At 39.7% G+C, this 19,468-nt stretch overlaps 1 protein-coding gene across 5 annotated transcripts in view; it reads left to right on the top strand.

Moving 5' to 3' along the window:
* The window catches only part of SPOCK3 (SPARC (osteonectin), cwcv and kazal like domains proteoglycan 3), a 488,449-nt gene that overhangs the window by 237,949 nt on the left and 231,032 nt on the right, over positions 1-19,468 (top strand). The gene's annotated exons all lie outside the window — the stretch shown is intronic.

The raw sequence follows: 19,468 nt of genomic DNA, 5'->3' as shown, positions 1-19,468 counted from the left end.
AAAGGATTTCAAATGTGTGTTCTAACAATCAGTAGTGTTCCTGTAAGGTAGGCTGTGGGTTTTTTTTATTTTTTTTATTTTTTCTCCCCAAAGAAACCTTTTATTTAAGGAATACAGACTTTATGAATTTATAAGTACAACTTTAGGAATATAGTGTTTCTTCCTACCATATCTACCCTCCCACTCACTTTCCCACTCCTCCTTTTCCTCCCTCTCCTGTTCCCAGGCCCATTCTCCACTAAGTTCCATTTATGTTTAACTTTATACACAGAATATCAACTCTGTACTAAGTAAAGAGTTCAACAATTTGCATGGTAAAAAAAAAAAAAAAAAAAAAAAAAAAAAAAAACAAACCAAAAAACAAATCAAACAAAAAACTGTACTTCAACAATCAAGATAAGGGCTGCTCAAAGTCATTGCATCTTGAAGTTAATTTCACTTTTCCTTTTTTTTTTATTTTTTATTAATTTAATTAACTTTAACAAAGCACCCAAGAATTATACCTCTTTTGGGAACACTTAGACATGGTGATAATACAACTCTTTTTTTTTTTTTTTTTGACAGGCAGAGTGGACAGTGAGAGAGAGAGACAGAGAGAAAGGTCTTCCTTTGCCATTGGTTCACCCTCCAATGGCCGCCACGGCCAACGCGCTGAGCCGGCGCACCGCGCTGATCTGATGGCAGGAGCCAGGTACTTCTCCTGGTCTCCCATGGGGTGCAGGGCCCAAGCACTTGGGCCATCCTCCACTGCACTCCCTGGCCACAGCAGAGAGCTGGCCTGGAAGAGGGGCAACCGGGACAGAATCCGGCACCTAGACTGGCACTAGAACTCTGTGTGCTGGCGCCGCAAGGTGGAGGATTAGCCTAGTGAGCCGCGGCGCTGGCGATAATACAACTCTTTGAGGACAGAGGTCCTGCATGGGAAGTAAGTGCACAGTGACTCCTGTTGTAAATTTAATAATTAACATTCTTATGTATGAGGTCAGTGATCACCTGAGGATCTTGACATGAACGGCCTAGGCTCTAGAAGCCTTTTGATTCCACAGACTCCATCAGTATTTAGACAGGGCCATAAGCAAAGTGGAAGTTTTAGCCTCCCTTCAGAGAAAAGTACATCTTTCTCTGATGGCCACTTCTTTCCACTGGGGTCTCATGCACTGTGATCCTTCATGTAGGACATTTTTTTGCCACAGTATCTTGGCTTTCCATTCCTGAAATGCTCTCGTGGGCTTTTCAGCCAGACCAGAATGCTGTAAGGGCTGATTCTGAGATCAGAGTGCTATTTAAAGTAATTGTCATTCTATGAGTCTGCTGTGTGGACTGCTTCCCATGTTGGACATTCCCTCCTTTTTAATTCTATCTATTATTAATACCAGACCCTTAACGCTTAAGATGGTATTTTTACCACCCAGCTTAAGGGGACTTACTTTAAAGTGTTTAAAGCTTAAGGGGCAAGTTTTTAAACTGTATTCTTAGAAGTAGCTCTGTAGGAATTAATGCAGAACTATACAGCTTTACAGTTACAAACTTCATATACTACATATTTACAGGAACATGGTGATTCTTCCCACCATGCCTACCCTCCCACTCATACTGCCAACCTTGTTTCTCCCTCCCTCTCTTATTTCAACTCTTATATTTTACTGAGATCTATTTTAAGTTGACTTTGTACACACATGTTTAACTCTATGTTGATGGAAGTATTCAACAAATAGTATTAAAAAAGAAAAAAACCAAAACTGTTCCTCAACAGTGAAGACAAGTCATTGCTTCTCAGAGTGTCAATTTCACTTCTACAGAGTGGGTGGGCTGTGTTTTGAGAAGGATCAGAAATTTAAGAAATCACCTGTGTTATTTGGTGCTGAGTTGTAAAGGTTGGAACATACCGCAGCCAAGTAAAGTCATGGAGTAACTAAAGGAAACAGGTGTATTTACTGCTTTTAATACTTTTTAAGGAATTCTCTTAGATCTACTATTTCCTATGATGGTTGATTGAATTCATGTATTGCTTTTAAGTCAATGAATCAAGGAATTTTGCTATTTGGATATGGTCAGAAAATAATTGGATTTTTGGATTTAGCGTACTTGCATATAAATTCTATAAAAAATGGGAGACTTCAAAAAGCTTCTGGAAGAATGGAATTAAATGATGTGTTTCCATTAGAAATCCATGTCCTGTTTTTTTCATAATACGTATTTTTCATTAATTTCTGGGAGACTTCCCATAGGCATGAATTTAAACTTATATTTTACTTCAATTTTTACTAACTTTTTAAAAGTTTGTTAAGATTTATTCATGGAAAATAAATGAGGGCAATGTCAAAATGAATTTGTGGTTGATCCCTCCCCTAAGTTGGAGGCTTAATCGATTAGTTTCATTTAAAAGCAAAAAACTGCTATATCACAAGTTCAAGAAAATATAGTAAAAGCTTCCATCTGCACTGATTTAGCAACTTTTAAATGGCATTGACCCAAATCCACAAGCAACTGAGGCCCTCGCAGTTAATATCGTTCCTGCCTGGGAGAACACCTGTTGAACAAGAGAAGCCAGGAGACGTTAGAGTCCTTGATTGGAGGTCACAGAGCTCAGATTTTCCAAGCTTCAATCCATAGCTTTACTGTACTTAGTGAGAGCAGGGTCTGTGCCATCCTGCTGTTTCACTAACTTATGATTGCACAAAGACTGAAGTACATACAAAGAGAAACTTCTGTCTTGACGTAATAAAGACTCTCAGAAACTGATAGGCACAGTAGTCCTGTCTGGATACAAAACTGTGTGTAGCTTTGCTTTGGTGTAGGAGGGGAGTTGAGGAGTAGGTGAAACCAAGAGGCTAGGGAGTGGACTTCAGTGTGTTGTGTACCTAGTACTTACTGCTGTTCTGATACTGTCAGGGACTGTTTAAAAACTCAGTGCACATTGTGTTCTCTAAAAGCTAGTTTGCAAAGAATTGATATTGAGATGGATGTTTAATATGCTATATTTGCTTTGAGAATGTCAGTACATAGTGAATGTTTATATAATCCTTGGGGAAAAACTTTGCCAGGAAGTCTGATCAATAAAGACAGCTAATATAAATAACCTAGATCATAGATTTGCAGATGTGTGTGTGTATGGGGGTGTGTGTGTGTGTGTGTGTGTGTATTTTGGGGGTTGAGTAGAGAAATCAGAGAAAGATGGCTTCATTAATCAATTTTGACTATTTACACAGTTCAGATTAGAAATTGCTCCTTTTTTGTTGATGAAAAGAAACAATTTATGTTTTCTTCACTTTATCTCATGAAAGAGAAGGGAAATGTAGTCTGTTGCTTGTGTCTGCAGGCAGAGCCCCTACATTTAGAAAACAGGCCATGCTGAGTCCTCTCCCCTAATCTATATCTCATACACATCTACATTACCTTAGAATCTTGATCTTATAGTGTAATAGCTTAACTAATATTTTTAAAAATATTTATTTATAATCATGTATTTGTAAAGATTTATTTTATTTATTTGAAAGATAGAGTTACAGAAAGAGATAGAGACACAGAAAGAGAGAGAGGTCTTCCATCCACCAATTCATTCCTCAAGTGGTTGCAACGGCTGGAGCAGGGCTGATCTGAAGACAGGAGCCAGGAGCTTCTTCTGGATCTCCCACATGGGTACAGGGACCCAAGGACTTGGGCCATCTTCCACTGCTATCCCAGGTGCATTAGCAAGGAGCTGAAACAAAAGTGGAGCAGCTGGGACTCAAACTGACACCCATATGGGATGCTGGCATCATATGGGATGCTGGCATCTTAGGGGCAGCTTTACCTGCTACACCATAGTGCTGGCCCCAATCCATTTTCTTGATTAGGTGGCTCATCATGTGTTGTACACTAGCCTTGACCACCTCCACCACTGCCAGTGTAGAAAATGGTGGTGTCAGCTATTCAAACTTGTCTATGCAGAATTGGCTTCAAGCTTGCATTATAACTGTGTTCTTGTGCCAAATTTCTGCTATCATTATCATTATTAGTGAGAACCAAACCATTTTATAAATACTAAGAAAGAACTGAAACTGCACTGTGTTTTTCCAGTGTGGTAAAATAATGAATTATTTAGATGGCTTAATATAAAGTATAGAATGAGTTTCCAAGCTTTGAATATGGTGCACTTTTTTATATTCCCTCCATGGGAAAAAGTTCTGCAGATGCTGCGAGCTGAGGGGTTTTTTCTCCTCATTGTTTCTTCATGTTGTGAGCAAGAAGCCCAGTGTTTTATGCTCCCTTGCAGGCTGTGCAGCTGCAGATAATTAACACTATGTCTAGATCAGTGTTTCTGGCACCAATCGATGCTGCTGATATTAAAGAGAAAGATTTGGCATAATACAACAGAGAGGATAAGGCTCAAGAAGTTGTAGGACAAAACTAGCCATGTTAATTTCTGCTTCATTTACACTGAAGAAAAAAAATCAATAAGGAAATGCTTTTGGCCTCCTAAGAAGGCATTGCACAACAAGAAATGATAAAATGTATCTAAAATGCTTCTTATCAATGATAGGTACCAAAAGAAATGGGTTCCAAAACACCTCATGTACTTTTTGTGATTCATACTTTGTAATAACCATATTAAAAGAAAATTGAAATGTTTTGTGGTTATTAACTGTGTAGCTGTGTTATTTGCACTTCTATTGTTCTAATCTTGGAATATTTGAGATGAAAAGAGTCAAACATGGGGGGGTTTCCGAGATGGTGGAATAGCTACTGGACTGTCAATCACAAGGGGCAAAATTAATGTTTAAAAAGGGTTAAGGGGGCAGCACTGTGACATAGCAGGTAAAGATGCCACCTGCAGTGCCAGCATCCCATATGGGCTCTCGAATTCAAGTCCTGGCTGCTCCACTTCCAATCCAGCTCTCTGCTCTGGCCTGGGAAAACGGAAGATGGCCCAAGTCCTTGGGCCCCTGTACCCGTGTGGGAGACCCAACTCCTGGCTTCAGATCAACCCTGCTCTGATCACTGCAGCCATTTTAAGAATGAACTGGCAGAAAATAGAGGAAGATACAAAAAAATGGAAAAATCTTCCATGTTGATGGATTGGAAGAATCAGTATCATCAGATGTCCATACTACAGAAAGCAATTTGCAGATTCAATGTGATACCAATCAAAATACAAAGGACATTCTTCTCAGATATAGAAAAAACTTTGTTGAAATACATATGGAAACACAGGAGACCCCCAAATAACTAAAGCAATTTTATACAACAAAAACAAAGCGAGAGACATCACAATACCAGATTTCAAGACATACCACACAGGCCGGCGCCGCGGCTCAACAGGCTAATCCTCCACCTAGCAGCACCGGCACACCGGGTTCTAGTCCCGGTCGGGGCTCTGGATTCTGTCCTGGTTGCCCCTCTTCCAGGCCAGCTCTCTACTATGGCCCAGGAGTGCAGTGGAGGATGGCCCAAGTCCTTGGGCCCTGCACCCCATGGGAGACCAGGAGAAGCACCTGGCTCCTGCCTTTGGATCAGCACAGTGCACCTTTCTCTCTGTCTCTCTCTCACTGTCCACTCTGCCTCTCAAAAAAAAAAAAAAAAAAGACATACTACATAGCAGTTATAATCAAATTAGCCTGGTACTGGTACAAAAATAGAAGGGTAGAAGAATGGAACAGAATAGAAACACCTGAAATCAATCCAAGCATCTACAAATAACTTATCTTTGACAAAGGAACTAAAATCAACCCCTGGGCAAGGACAGACTCTTCAACAAATGGTGCTGGGAAAACTGTATTGCCATATGCAGAAGCATGAAGCAAGACCCCTACCTTACACCTTTCACCAAAATACATTCAAAATGGATTAACTACCTAAATCTATGACCTGACACCATCAAATTATTAGAGAACATTGGGGAAACCCTACAAGACATTGGCATAGACAAAGAGTTCTTGTAAAGACTCCAGAGGCACAGACATCAAAGCCAGAGTTGACAAGTGGGATTATATCAAACTGAAAAGCTTCTGCACTGCAAAAGAAACAATCAGCAAGTGAAGACACAGCCGACAGAATGGGAGAAAAAACTGTAAAATTGATAAAGGTTTAATAACCAGAATATACAAAGAGATCAAGATACTCAACAACAATTAAACAGACAGCCCAGTTAAGAAATGGGCAAAGGACTTAAACAGACATTTTTCAAAAGAGGAAATCCAAATGGCCAACGGATACATGAAAAAATGTTCAGGATCACTAGCCATCAGGGAAATGCAAATCAAAACCATAAGTTAAAGTGGCTTTCATACAGAAATCAACAAACAACGAATGCTTGTGAGGATGTGGAAGAAACAGTACCCTAACCCACTGCTGGTGGGAATGTAAACTGGTCAAGCCATTATGGAATACAGAGTGGAGATATCTCAGAGATCTGGATATAGACCTTCCACATGACCCAGTCATCCCACTTCTGGGAATCTACCCAAGGGAAATTAAATCAGCATATAAAAGAGCTATCTGTACCACAATGTTTATTGCAGTTCAGTTCACAATAACAAAAGACATGGAATCAACCCAAATGCCCATCAACTCAAGAAATTATGGTCTATTTACACTATGAAATACTACACAGCAGAAAAAAAAAAACCTGAAGTTCAGTTATTTGCAAGAAACTGAATGAAACTGGAAAACATCACACTTAGTGAAATACTTAGTGTTCCCAAAGGGACAAATTCTATATGTTCCTCCTGACATGTGATAACTAATAAAGCACCTAAATGACAACATGTAGAAATGAAATTGACACTTTGAGAAGCAATGATTATGAACAGCACTTCTCTTACTGTTGAGGAACAACTTCATATTCTATATCTCTATTTATCTTTTACTTTCTTTATGTTTATAATATTTCCCTTGTCTTTTTCCCTTTTATATAATTCATTGATGCTATATGTAACATAGAGTTAATCATATATGTATAAAGTTAAGGAAAATAGATCTTTAAGAATAAGAGTGAAAATAAGAAAGGAAGAGAAAGGTGGTTGGCATGAAGGTGGGAGGGCGGGCACAGTGGGAAGAACCACCAAGATCATAGATTTGTAATTGTGAAATGTATGACGTATGCAATTGCAAAGCAGTATAGCCTTACATACATTCATACAGACATACTTCTAAGCATGCAACCTAGCAACTAGCCATAAGACCCCAAAATCCCTTAAGCTGGCTGATAAAAATAGCACGTAAGTGTTAACAAAGATCAAATGGATAGAAACAAGTGGTAAAGTGACCATATAGATATGATCGAGAGTTAATGTGATCGTATTCATAGGCCTAAGTGTTTGGAAACAAGAATAGACAGAATTAAAAAGGAGTGAAGGCTCCAACATGGGAAGTAGTCCATACAGCCTTCTCAAAAAATCAGCCTTTAAGACAGTCCAGTCTGGCTGGAAAGCCTAGGAGGAGCATTTCAGGCATTGAAAGCCAAGACATTTTGGCAAAAAAATAATTCCTACATAAAGGACCCCTGTGGGTGAGACCCCTGTGGAAAGAAGTGGTCACCAAAGAAGGAACTACTTTTCTCTGAAGGAAGGAGAGAACTTCCACTTTGCTTATGGCCTTGTTGAGCCACTGGATCCAAAAGGCTTCCACAGCCGAGGCAGCTCATGTCAAGAGCCTTGGGTGATCACTGATCTCATATGTAAGAGTGTTATTCGTTAAATAAACAACAAGAGTCACTGTGCACTAACTTCCCATGCAGGACCTCTGTCCTTCAAGAGTTTCATCATGAGACATAATAGTAATACTCAAGAATCACTTCCTTTTAGCATATTGAGCGTATTGTTATGTCTCATAAGTTATAATCACGTCTAAGAGGACACAGAAAATGTACCATCCTTGGGATCTTCTTTAGGGACAATTAAGTTTCAAAAAGGAATGAAGGGGGAGAAAGGAAAGGAAAAGACGAGGAGGGAGGGGAAGCAAAAACACCTTTGAGAAGCAATAACAAAGAACAGCCCTTGCCTGGGCTGTTGAGAAACAATTCTGTTAGGTTTTTTTTTGCTCCATTCTTTATTTTTTTCCTCTTTTTTGTTGTCTCCTTTTCTTTCTGGGACCAAACAGGAGAGGGGGGAGGAAGGGGGAAGTGGGAAGAATTACTGTATTCCTAATAATGCTTTTATGAGATACATTCAAATAAATTTTTTAAAAAAGAGTCAATCACAGGACTTCATTTGTAGCAAAATACCAATAATGTATGTTGGACCTTACTAAAATTTTTGTAACTATTTTAAATTAACACTCCTTATATTTATGTAAGATTTGTCTCTATGTAATATGAATATGCTGATATATCTCCAAGGAGAATGAAATCCAATATTTGTTTTATACTTAATATGTGCAAAGCTCTTTAATAAGTGCCCTAAACTAAATGAACATTTACAACATCCCTAATGCTTTATGCTAAGCATTATTATGCCCATCTATTGAAACAGAAGCTACAGTTCAGATATTCTGGGTGTTTGGCTTGAGATAAGTTTGATAGAAAGATGAAAGAAAGAGAGAGATAGATGATAAATAGACAGATAGAGAGGGAAGGTAGACAGATACCAGTGGACAATTTAATATTTGAAATTATATTCTTTTAGTGCTTATATTTCTTATTTTATAATCATAAATTAATTATATATACATGAATAGATATTTATAGAATTTTGTAAAATACTTAACTATCAATAAATATCTTAAACTTACATTTAAAAATGATCATATTATCTTGGATAGTGAATTGATACAATGTTTGATTCTCCTTCCTAAAGCACAGATAACAGGTACACTTCATAGTGGCTGCATGCATCCACATTTATGCATGATATGAATGGATAATTCAGTTAATCTCACTAGTAATGCTGGAGAGTAAGCTGGCTCACAGTTATTATAGCCCTTTTACTAATGATAAAAGCTGAGACTCTGCATAATGTGTTCAAGGGATACACTAGGAACTTGATCTTGGTCATTGTCTGGAATTTGCACTTTTTCCATATTGCAGTGTCTTTTTTTTTTTTTTTTTTTTTTTTTTGACAGGCAGAGTGGACAGTGAGAGAAAGACAGAGAGAAAGGTCTTCCTTTGCCGTTGGTTCACCCTCCAATGGCCGCCGTGGCCGACGTGCTGCGGCCGGCGCACCATGCCTATCCGAAGGCAGGAGCCAGGTGCTTCTCCTGGTCTCCCATGGGGTGCAGGCCCCAAGTACTTGGGCCATCCTCCACTGCACTCCCTGGCCACAGCAGAGAGCTGGGCTGGAAGAGGGACAACCAGGACAGAATCCGGAGCCCCGACTGGGACTAGAACCCGGTGTGCTGGCGCCGCAAGGCGGAGGATTAGCCTAGTGAGCCATGGCACCAGCCTGCAGTGTCTTCTGACATGCATTGTTTAACATGTACAAAGAGTCTTAAGTAAACAAAACATTCCTGTAAGCTTTGTGGAGTGTTCATTCATCTTAGGTTATAAGACTACTTTCCTTTTTAGAAATCTCTAAGTACCTGCTACTTGATCTACATTTTCTCTGCATATTTTAATCCATATTCTCTTGCTGTTGTTCAAAATACAGTTCTTAGTTTCTCCTGTTGTTATGATAGCACCCTGCAGAGGGTATGAGCTCCAGCTAGTTGAGGATTGCTCATAAGAAGAAAATTGAATTAGTTAGATCACACATCTTGTTCAGTCAGTACGATTTGATCAAGCCTTACTTAGGGTCGTGTACATTACAGAAACAGAATTGTTTCTCAGTTGTTTTGTAACTACTTCTCAATTATAAAAATGAGTCAGCATATTTACCTTTTCTTTGAATTTTGAGGTACACGGCACATCGCCGTGTTACTGTGATATATTCCTGTCCAGTTGAAAATCAGGAATCTGTTGATTAAAGTACAGATCCTCTGCATGGTGCTTTTGTTACCTAGGCCTCATCTCAGGTTTCCCAGGCTGGCACTTTCAGCTTAACCACACAGGGAAGTGCATTCTCTAAGGTGCAGTGACCACAGCCAAAAGGCCTGGCTTTAGTCTTACTCCCCCCTTTTTAGCTGTGTGATCATGGACTGATGACTTAAACTCTCTGTGCGTCAGCTTGTCCCACTACAAAGTAGGTATGATGAAGAAGATACCTCCTGATGACATTGTTTTAAGGATTAATCAGTCAGTCTGGAAGCACAATTAGAACAGTACCTGATCCATGGCAGGCATTATGATAAGGTTAGCTATTACTATTTTTTCCTGAACATATATATTTTATAATTACAGTCATTGTGTCTGTGTTTTTTTCCAGTGCGATATTCTGCTCATTTAGTACTTGTTCCTTAACAGATATTTCGTGTCTGAGAAAGCTTTTAGCATAATGGTTAATGATATGCAATTTGAAGCTAGACCTCCTGGCTTTGTAGTCTGGCTTCATCTCTTGGAAGCAGATGCCTTTCAGCAAATTAAATTCTCCAAGACTCAGTTCTCTTGTTTGTGTGATACAGATAATTATGCAATCTATTTCCCTCTGCTTTTGTGACAATTAAAGACATAATTTGTGAAAAGCACCTTTTACAATGTAAGCACTCAATAAACATTAATTATTGAGAAATCTCTATTCAGTTTCTCTCACACAGCTCACAGCTCAAGGTAGAATTAAATGCTTCTATGTCTTTGTGTTGATAGTGCATTAAGGGACACTTTAATCTACAAATATTGTCATCATTTGTGTATTTATCACTAAAGGTTGGATTGATGAACTGAAGTTGACACAGTATTTGAGAAAATTGGTTGTTCCTGTCATCATTGTAGGAGAAGCGGCATAAGATTAATTCTGTGTTTTAGGTGAAGGAGGGATGTGATGCTGCCAGTTCAGGATGGAGAGAATGTGGACAGTATGTTATGGCTGTGTTGGGGGATTAGTGAGTCAGAGACATAAAGAGAAATGACAGGGAAGATGCGCAGTTTGAACAAGTTCCCTGCCCTGGGTGATTTATAGTTCATAGCCTGTACTGAAGGTTTCAGATCAAAAATTCTGAAAACAGGACCCACAAGTACTAAATGCCTCAAGGAATGTGGACTTCTGTGACAGGCTGTAGTCAAGTCCTCCAGTGTCCTGATGGACAGCATTTGTGTACTTGGGGCACCTGGAGACTGCTGAGCAGGGCGCCTCCTTGGGTTCTAGGAGGAAACTCTGGGTCTCAGCTGAGAGCTTTCCCGGCGCTGCTTGCCACTATGTCCTGGTGTTGAACTCCGTATGCAACATGTTCACTAGTGCATCTCTGCCATTCTTGGATTTCAGCTGAGACAACAGGACTTCTGTAAAAGAGCATACACTCAGCATAGGCCCGGATGCTTGTTCTGCAATGGGATAGGGAATAGATGAACCCCAGGCGATGGCATCCTGTGAACAGTGAGAGTAAGGAGTTCATTCATACGTGAGTCGTGTCCTGTGTCATCCAGTTGTGTTATGTTCTTGAGGGTCTCTTACAGAGGGGGAAAGTGTATTAATTAGAAGAAAATGGAAAAGAAGGGAGATGTAAAAATTGCTTGATAAAATATGGTCTCCAAAATATGCAAGAGGCTAGTAGAGGGGTTTGGACAAGAGGAAAAGTTGCATAGTTAATAAGGTAACTTTTAAAGAAGTGTTTTAGATGCGCATTAATACCATGTATCAAAATATATTAAGATATGGGAAAATAAAATATTCACATGCAAGATCCAACTGCATTGCTTAGCTTTCTAAGTTATAGGAAGAGAGAGGTCATTACAGTTTTGATAGATGCTTTTGATTCTGAAAGAAATATCACATCCTTCTGTCTGGAAGAAACATAAACCCAGCTGCCTAATAAGAAAAATGATTATTCTAGTTCTTTTAGCTAGAATTTATCTCTAATTTTAATCATTTTGAAGGAACTGAGAAGAGCTGTGATTATCTACTAGCCAAAAATAAAGGTGTAGGGAATATTATTCCAATAGTATAGTAAGATGGTGTAAGTGATATCAATTTTCAATGTTTTCTTTATTTTTAAAATTTAAATGTAAGAAAAACATCTAGTAGAATCTCGATGTGACAGAAAAGAGTTTATGCTGCTTACTTCCATCTCACACCTCTCAGTTCTACTCCCACAAACACACATTCACACCTGATTTCCTCCAAGTGTGAACATTTTAGACAAGTTGTGCTTTGTTTTCTTAATTTAAAATAATCCAAAGATTTACAATATCCCCTGTGTCTAATCTCACTTCATTAGATGCCTGTAAGGACATCCATTACATGACTATACCACAATTTATTTAACTGATATCATATTGATGGGCATTATGGTTAGTTCAAATTTTTCTTACCATAGTTCCTCAAAAAGCACTTTTACATGCGACTTTGCATATCTGTGTGCATATTTTGCTGTAAATTCCTAGATGCATAATCAGTAAGTCAAAGGGAAACTATTCAACTTTGATGGATATTGCCAAATATCTTCCAAAGAAGTGAAGTGATGTCTCTACTCTAAATAAAGTATGCTGGTGCCTGTTACATCAGACACTTGCCAATGAAGAATGCTGGTTAGACATTGATAATTTTGAGTTTTCAATAGCCATGCTATTTAAATTTCAAATTGATACCAAAAAAGATACCTTGTCTCATTTCAGTTTCAAGAATAAATGTGTGTGTATCTTTAACAACAGAGAGGCAGTGTGGACAGTACTAGTGGTTTATAAAGTAAATAATTATCTCCAAGATGTGATGTGGTGAGTCATGTAGAAGAATAGTAGTCAATGAAAAGAAACTGTTTCAATAACATTTTTTGGAGTTACAGTAATTTTTTTCAGACAATAGAATATAATTAGCACAAGATAAGAAGATTTGATAAGGAGACACCAACAGTAGAAAGATGACAGACCTTCAAGCTGTAACAAATGGGCATACTTAACTTATTCGCACAATTTTTAGACTATTATTTGTGAAGTAGATGGTGTTATGATGAACCTAATTAGTGTTTCACATATTTCTGTTTTTGGTAATGTCTTCATCAAATGAGTATTTCTTATAATACTCCATGTAATTATATTTCTCAGCATTTTAGACAAGTATCTGTTTTTTTTTTTAAATTTGTTTATTTTTATTTGAAATCTGTGGACAGAGAGAGAAAAAGAGAGGGAGAGAGTGTGCACACTGTCTTCCAGCTGGCAATTCACTCCCCAAATACCCACACCAGAGAGGACAAGGGTCGAAGCCAGGAGCCCAGGATTACATCTGGGTCTCCCACATGGGTGACAGAGACCTAAGTAGGTGAGCCATCACCTGCTCTCCCGGGGTGCACAAGCAAGAAGGTGTGTTGAAAACAGAGACAGGACCTGAACCCTGGCACTCTGAGAAAGGATGCGATCCTCCCAGTGCCTGCCCCAATACTATCACTAAATTTCTGGTGATCGATTAGAATGATTATTGCTCTGAACTATTTTAATGGATTAATTTTATTTTAATCATGACATTTAAAATATTAAACCCGAATTTTCTGTTACTGAGTTTTTAATTAAAGAATCCAGACTTTTGGATAAATTACAGCTGAGTATCCTGCTAGCTCTGTATTGGCAGAAAGACAATCATTTCTGGGTAATGGACATTAAGGATCAGAACATATTTACTTATTTATTTATTTATTTTTATTTATTTGAGAAGTAGAGTTACAAGTAAGAGAGAGGGGAGACAGAGATGTCTCCCATTCACTGGTTCACTCCCCAAATGGCTGCAAAAGCAAGAGCTGGGCCAATCTGAAGCCAGTAGCCAGGAGCTTGTTCTGGGTCTCCCATATGGGTGCAGGGGTCCAAGCACTTGGGCAACTTCTACTGTTTTCCCAGGCCATAGCAGAGAGCTAATCAGAAAAGGGGCTGCCGGAACGTGAACAGGCACCCATATGGGATGCCAGCACTGCAGTCAGAGGCTTAGCCTGCTTCGCCACAGCGCCAGTCCCAGGATTGGAGCATATTAATGGCTAATATTTATAGAATATTATAGCTGAGTAATGTGGATGAATAATTAAGAAATGCAATGTCATGTACTACCATCTTTCAGCTTGATTAATATTTTTCTTGCTTTATCTTACTAATTCCTTTGGAGTTGTTTAAAATGCTTTTTGTAAAATCATGGAGCCAGCATATTTCCAAAATTTGGAACGCAGCTTACTTCCTGTTTATTTATCTGTACACACCGTACTATTGAATATGTGTTGTTAACTCACTGGTATCCATCCATGGGAACATAAGGCTAACCATAGGATAAGGGGTCCTGTGCCCTTCCCCAGGGGAAGCTTGGTGGGAAGTGCCTGCCAGGCCAGATGCTGCGGTTTGCAGAAGCTCTTCCACTAGTCTTAGATCTCTGTGAGGTCATGTGACTGGTTCTTTTTTTTTTTTAAAGATTGATTTATTTATTTGAGAGTCAGAGTTACACACAGAGAGAAGAAGAAACAAAGAAAGAGAGGGGGGAGGGTTCCATCTGCTGGTTCACTCCCCAGTTGGCTGCAATGGCTGGAGCTGCACTGATCCGAAGCCAGAAACCAGGAGCTTCTTATGGGTCTCCCATGTGAGTGCAGGGGCCCAAGGACTTGGGCCATCTTCCACTGCTTTCCCAGGCCGTAATAGAGAGCTGGATCGGAAGTGGAGCAGCCAGGTCTCAAACTGACACTCATATGGGATGCAGGCACTGCAGGCGGCAGCTTAACCCAATACGCCACAGCACCAGCCCCATGACTGGTTCTTGTACATCAAACCAGAATAGAAGTTGCCTTCACCACTCAGAGTCCACCTGGTTAAGCAGTGGATGTGTAGGCTTTTCTCCTTTACTTTCTATTCATAATTCCAAGGTCCAAACACTTCATGGAAGTACATATTATGAAAAACATATATACTGATTTAAAAAAAAGTCTGTTCCAAAAGAAACTTATCTTTTAATTTCATTCTCCATGAAATTTTATAAATACCTTTATATGTGGTTCCCAGAGTCACCATGCTAGGGTCATGCAGGAAACAGAGACAACAGCTTACTAACTGAGAGAAAAAGTGAATTTCTCTTATGTTAAGATATTGAAATTTTCTTTTTTTTTTTTAAACTATTGATTTGTCAGATGACAGCTTTCTTTTTTTAATTTTTTTGACAGGTAGAGTTATAGACAGTGAGAGAGACAGAGAGAAAGGTCTTCCTTTTATGTTGTTTCACTCCCCAAATGGCCGCTACTGCCAGCACTGCGCCAATCCAAAGCCAGGAGCCAGCTGTTTCTTCCTGTTTCCCCATGTGGGTGCAGGGGCCCAAGCACTTGGGCCATCCTCCACTGCCCTCCCGGGCCACAGCAGAGAGCTGGACTGGAAGAAGAGCAACCGGGATTAGAACCTGGGGCCCATATGAGATGCTGGTGCTGCAGGCGGAGGATTAACCAAGTGAGCCATGGCCCTGGCCCCATATTGAAATTTTCATTATCTTAGTTAATAACATGTATTTGAAATTTACTATCAAGAACTTTTGAGAATTTCTTTATTGATGGAAAAATGGAGGTATGTGACAGACTCTTACCAGGTTGTGTGTTAGTTACAGACACAGGGACATGGTTAAGTGACGTAGAGCTTGTTCCCGGGGGATTGGATCTGGACAGGATGTGACCTTTTCTTCCGCAGAAATACCATTGACATTTTAGAACATGATATGTCCTAACAATTTCACGTACTTTAAAAAGTTCATGCAGAAAATAGAATCAAAAGGGAAATTTAGAAGCAAGTGTTTATCCGGTGGTTGGGCACCTGCATCCCATCTCAGAGTACATGGGTTCAAATCTCAGTTCCATTTTGAAATCCAGACCCCGTTAGTGTGCATCCAGGGGGACTGCAGGCAGTGGCTCAGATGCGTGGTCCCTGCCACACACCTGGGACACAGGAACTGAACTCGCACTCCCAGCTGTAGCCTCAGCTGCCACGGGCATCTGGGGAGAGAAGAAGTGGATATGAGCAGGCTCTGTCTCTTTCTCTGTCTTTCTCTCTCTCTCTATGTCTTTCAAATAATAAGAAGAAGTTAAGTTTATTTTAGTTCAGATATTTTGAAATCCATGCATAGTTTTCCATAATTGCATTTTCCATGAGCTCCTTGAAGATGCTGGCATGTATGGATTTCAGAAGTTTTTGTATCAAAGTAACCTTATACTTTAATTCAGTTTGCAAAACTCCCTCGCATTTATTTCCAAATAAAAGTACAGGTAAACGTGTAGCACAGTAAGAAGCAAAAACCACTGAGGGAATTTCCAAATGACTGCAAAAATTTACTTCAAATCATGGAGGCTCACTAAAGCTAGGGGGGATTCCGTGTGTTGGAAAGCTTGTATTAAAAGCAGTGCATAAGATTTATTGTCTTTAGGCTCATAGGTAGGTTCAAATAATTATTTTAAATAAGGTGCTTCAGTGACAACATATAAATAGCCAACACACTGCAGTACATTCTTTACCTCGTCTCTGGGTTCTTTTCCTTCTGTTTCAGCATTAGGTTTACTGTTTTTTCTCTAGGGTTTGTGCATAACCATAATAAAGTAGTACTGGATCTAGAAATTTCTTCAAGGACAATGTAATTCAATTAAATTGCTAAGATCATGAAAATGGGGAGGGGGGCTGGCACTATAGCGCAGTAGGTTAATCCTCTGCCTGTGGTGCCCCATCCCATATGGGCGCTGGGTTCTAGTCCCGGTTGCCCGTCTTCCAATCCAGCTCTCTGCTGTGGTTGGAAGAGCAGCAGAAGATGGCCCATGTTCTTTGGTTCCTGCACTCGCATGGGAAACTGGGAAGAAACACCTGGCTCCTGGCTTCAGATCGGTGCAGCTCTGGCTGTTGCGGCCATCTGGGGAGTGAACCAACAGAAGGAAGACCTTTCTCTCTGTCTCTTCCTCTCACTGTCTGTAACTCTGCCTCTCAAGTAAATAAAATCTTTAAAAAAAAAAAAAAAAAAGAAAATGGGGAGGAAGAAAATTATGTTGAGAATCATATGAATAACAATGCCAAAATACTCACCGCTACAAATTTTCCTAGGAAATTGGGAGGCATTTTGCATGTCTTACTTTGTTTGGTGGATAACCGAACCCTCATTTTACAGATGAGTACATTGTACTTCAGGTTATGAGAATTGCAGAAAGCCACCTAAGCATTAAATGACACAGCCAGGAATGAAACTTGGGTTTCAGAGCTCCCCATAGTTGCAGCCACAGTTATTTGCCTGCAAACCTGACTCATGTAGAGTCCAACAGATCTCTGTCTGTTAAAATGTTTGAATATTTTATGTCCTTCTATTTGCCCCGGATATTTTTTATTAAGACCTGTGTGGCTTTTAACGCTGATGTCACTACTGAAGACTGGTCTGTACTCTAGCCAGACCGTGCTCACTTCCTGGTAACTGCTCTGGGTGGCTGGAGTCGGCTGTTCCTCCTCTTTCTATAAGCTGCTGTTGTCAAACTCTGTGTTCTTGTCAAGAGTCATATAGTGCCAACCTCCTTTTTGTTCCTATTGGAACAAAATTGGAATTCATTGTGTGTTCACAAAGACAACAGATGCCATCGAGTCAGGCTCCCTCTGATGTTTTGTTTAGTGATTTTCAGAGAAATAAGTCTAATTAATACTCACGAAGCACTTCAAACAGTGTCTTTTATTATTTGTGTTCATGTTATCAGCAACAGTCTTCATTATTCTCCCCCACAATGTGCGTTCCAGATGCTAGGCCCATCTTTCCCTGTCTCTATAATGCTTACTGTAGTAAGGATTATTCTGTGTACTATCTACAGACTTTCTGTGTCTGCTAGCTTTTTGCTTAGCTTATATAAACAAATTCAATTTTCTAAAATGATTCTTTTAAAAAAGCAATCATTCAAAAACTCTAAATCCTCCTTTTTCCTTTGATCCATTTCTAATATAAACTGTGAAATTCTACTGCTATTTGTAGGCAAATCTCTTAAAAACAATTTCATTTTCATTCCTTTGCCTCTTATTTGGGTCTATGCTTACTGCATGTTATAAAAAGTTCCGACAAGTTATATAATCTTTCTGTAAATACAGACTTGCCTCACCTGACTTGCAATTAGGTAACTTATTAGTTTGAAATTTTTATGTGGATTGATAATTTCTGTGTAGCCAAATTCATTGTCTAATCATGAATGACTCTTGTTCTTATCATCCTTGAGGTTTCCACTATATTCATTTAATCCTAATTCATCCATCATCAAACAGACATTTTGAACATCTCCCATAAGCCAGTCACTCACAGGCAGGTGGATAACCGTGCTACAGGGATGAGGAAAGCCCCTCACCCTGTCACTTTCACATTTTGGGAGTGGAAGGCAGACAATAAAGAAATAAAACAATACATAGTAAAATTGAAGATGGTGACAAATGACAAGGTGAACATGGAGCTGACTGAGGCGAGAGACAGTGATAGAACAGTGAAGGGATCTTCCTCAGAATAGATAATATCTGAGCAATTACTCAGATGAAATGAAGTGAGTCATTTTCAGATCTCGGGGAATAGTGATCCAGCTCAGGAAACTGAATGGGAAGATCCTGCTTTAGAAACGAAGTTGGCATGTGCCTAGAATCTGCCCAAGTCTGGAAACTGCTCAACACGCAGAGTGCACAGGCTCTGTGAGTTGGGACAGGGTTGTGGATTTTAGCCTAAGGCTAAGGGCTGAACCATGGGGAGGGCAGGTCAAGAGAAGCATAAGAAATGAGTTTCTGGAGCCGGTGTTTCACCTACTGGTTAAACCACCTGCCTCCTACATTAGAGTACCGGGGTTCAACTTCCAGCTCTAGCTCCTGACTCCGGCTTCCTGCTAATGCAGATCATGGGAGGCAGTGGTGATGGTTTAGAAGCTGGATCTGTCCCATCCATGTGGGAGGCCCAGAACGAGTTATGGAAGGCATTTGAAGAGTGAGGCACTGGGAGCTCGTTCACTCTCTCTCTGTGTCTTCTCCCCTCTGTCTTCTCTCGCTCTCCCATTCTGTGTGTACATGCATCTTTGTCTATCTTTCTGCTTCTCAAATAAATGAACGAATTAAAAATGAAAACAGAAATTAGTTTCTTTGCCCGGTGATCTCTGCAGATGCTGTGAGAGGCAGGAGAGAAAGTTTAGGTTCTGTTAGAAGTTAGTTTCAGGTGGTGTGGTGGGAATAGGAGAGAAAATCACTTATAGAAATGTCTTTGGAAAGTGAAACCAAAGAAATTGGAAGAAGAATTGAGTGCCTTGTTTGAGTGTGTGTATGTGTGTGTGTATGTGTGTGTTGGGGGGTAAGAACGTTGTGCATCTGTGAGAAGCAATTACAATTATCCTGGATTTGTAGGCACTTACATGTCCAAACAGCAGAACAAAGCCTCCCAGCTTTTTACGTCTTCCAGATACGTTGTTAGGTCTCTTGTTGGGGATCAGGACCTCTTCCATGGCTGCCCTAGTTTCCCCTCTTCTGTTACTAGCAGTAACCATAAAACGT

This window comes from Oryctolagus cuniculus, chromosome 8 (assembly GCF_051225735.1).
Source record: "Oryctolagus cuniculus isolate XC-2025 breed Fujian yellow rabbit chromosome 8, ASM5122573v1, whole genome shotgun sequence".
Classification (NCBI taxonomy): Eukaryota; Metazoa; Chordata; class Mammalia; order Lagomorpha; family Leporidae; genus Oryctolagus; species Oryctolagus cuniculus.
The sequence above is the reverse complement of the archived record's forward strand: the minus strand, read 5'-3'. Positions and strand labels throughout refer to the sequence as shown.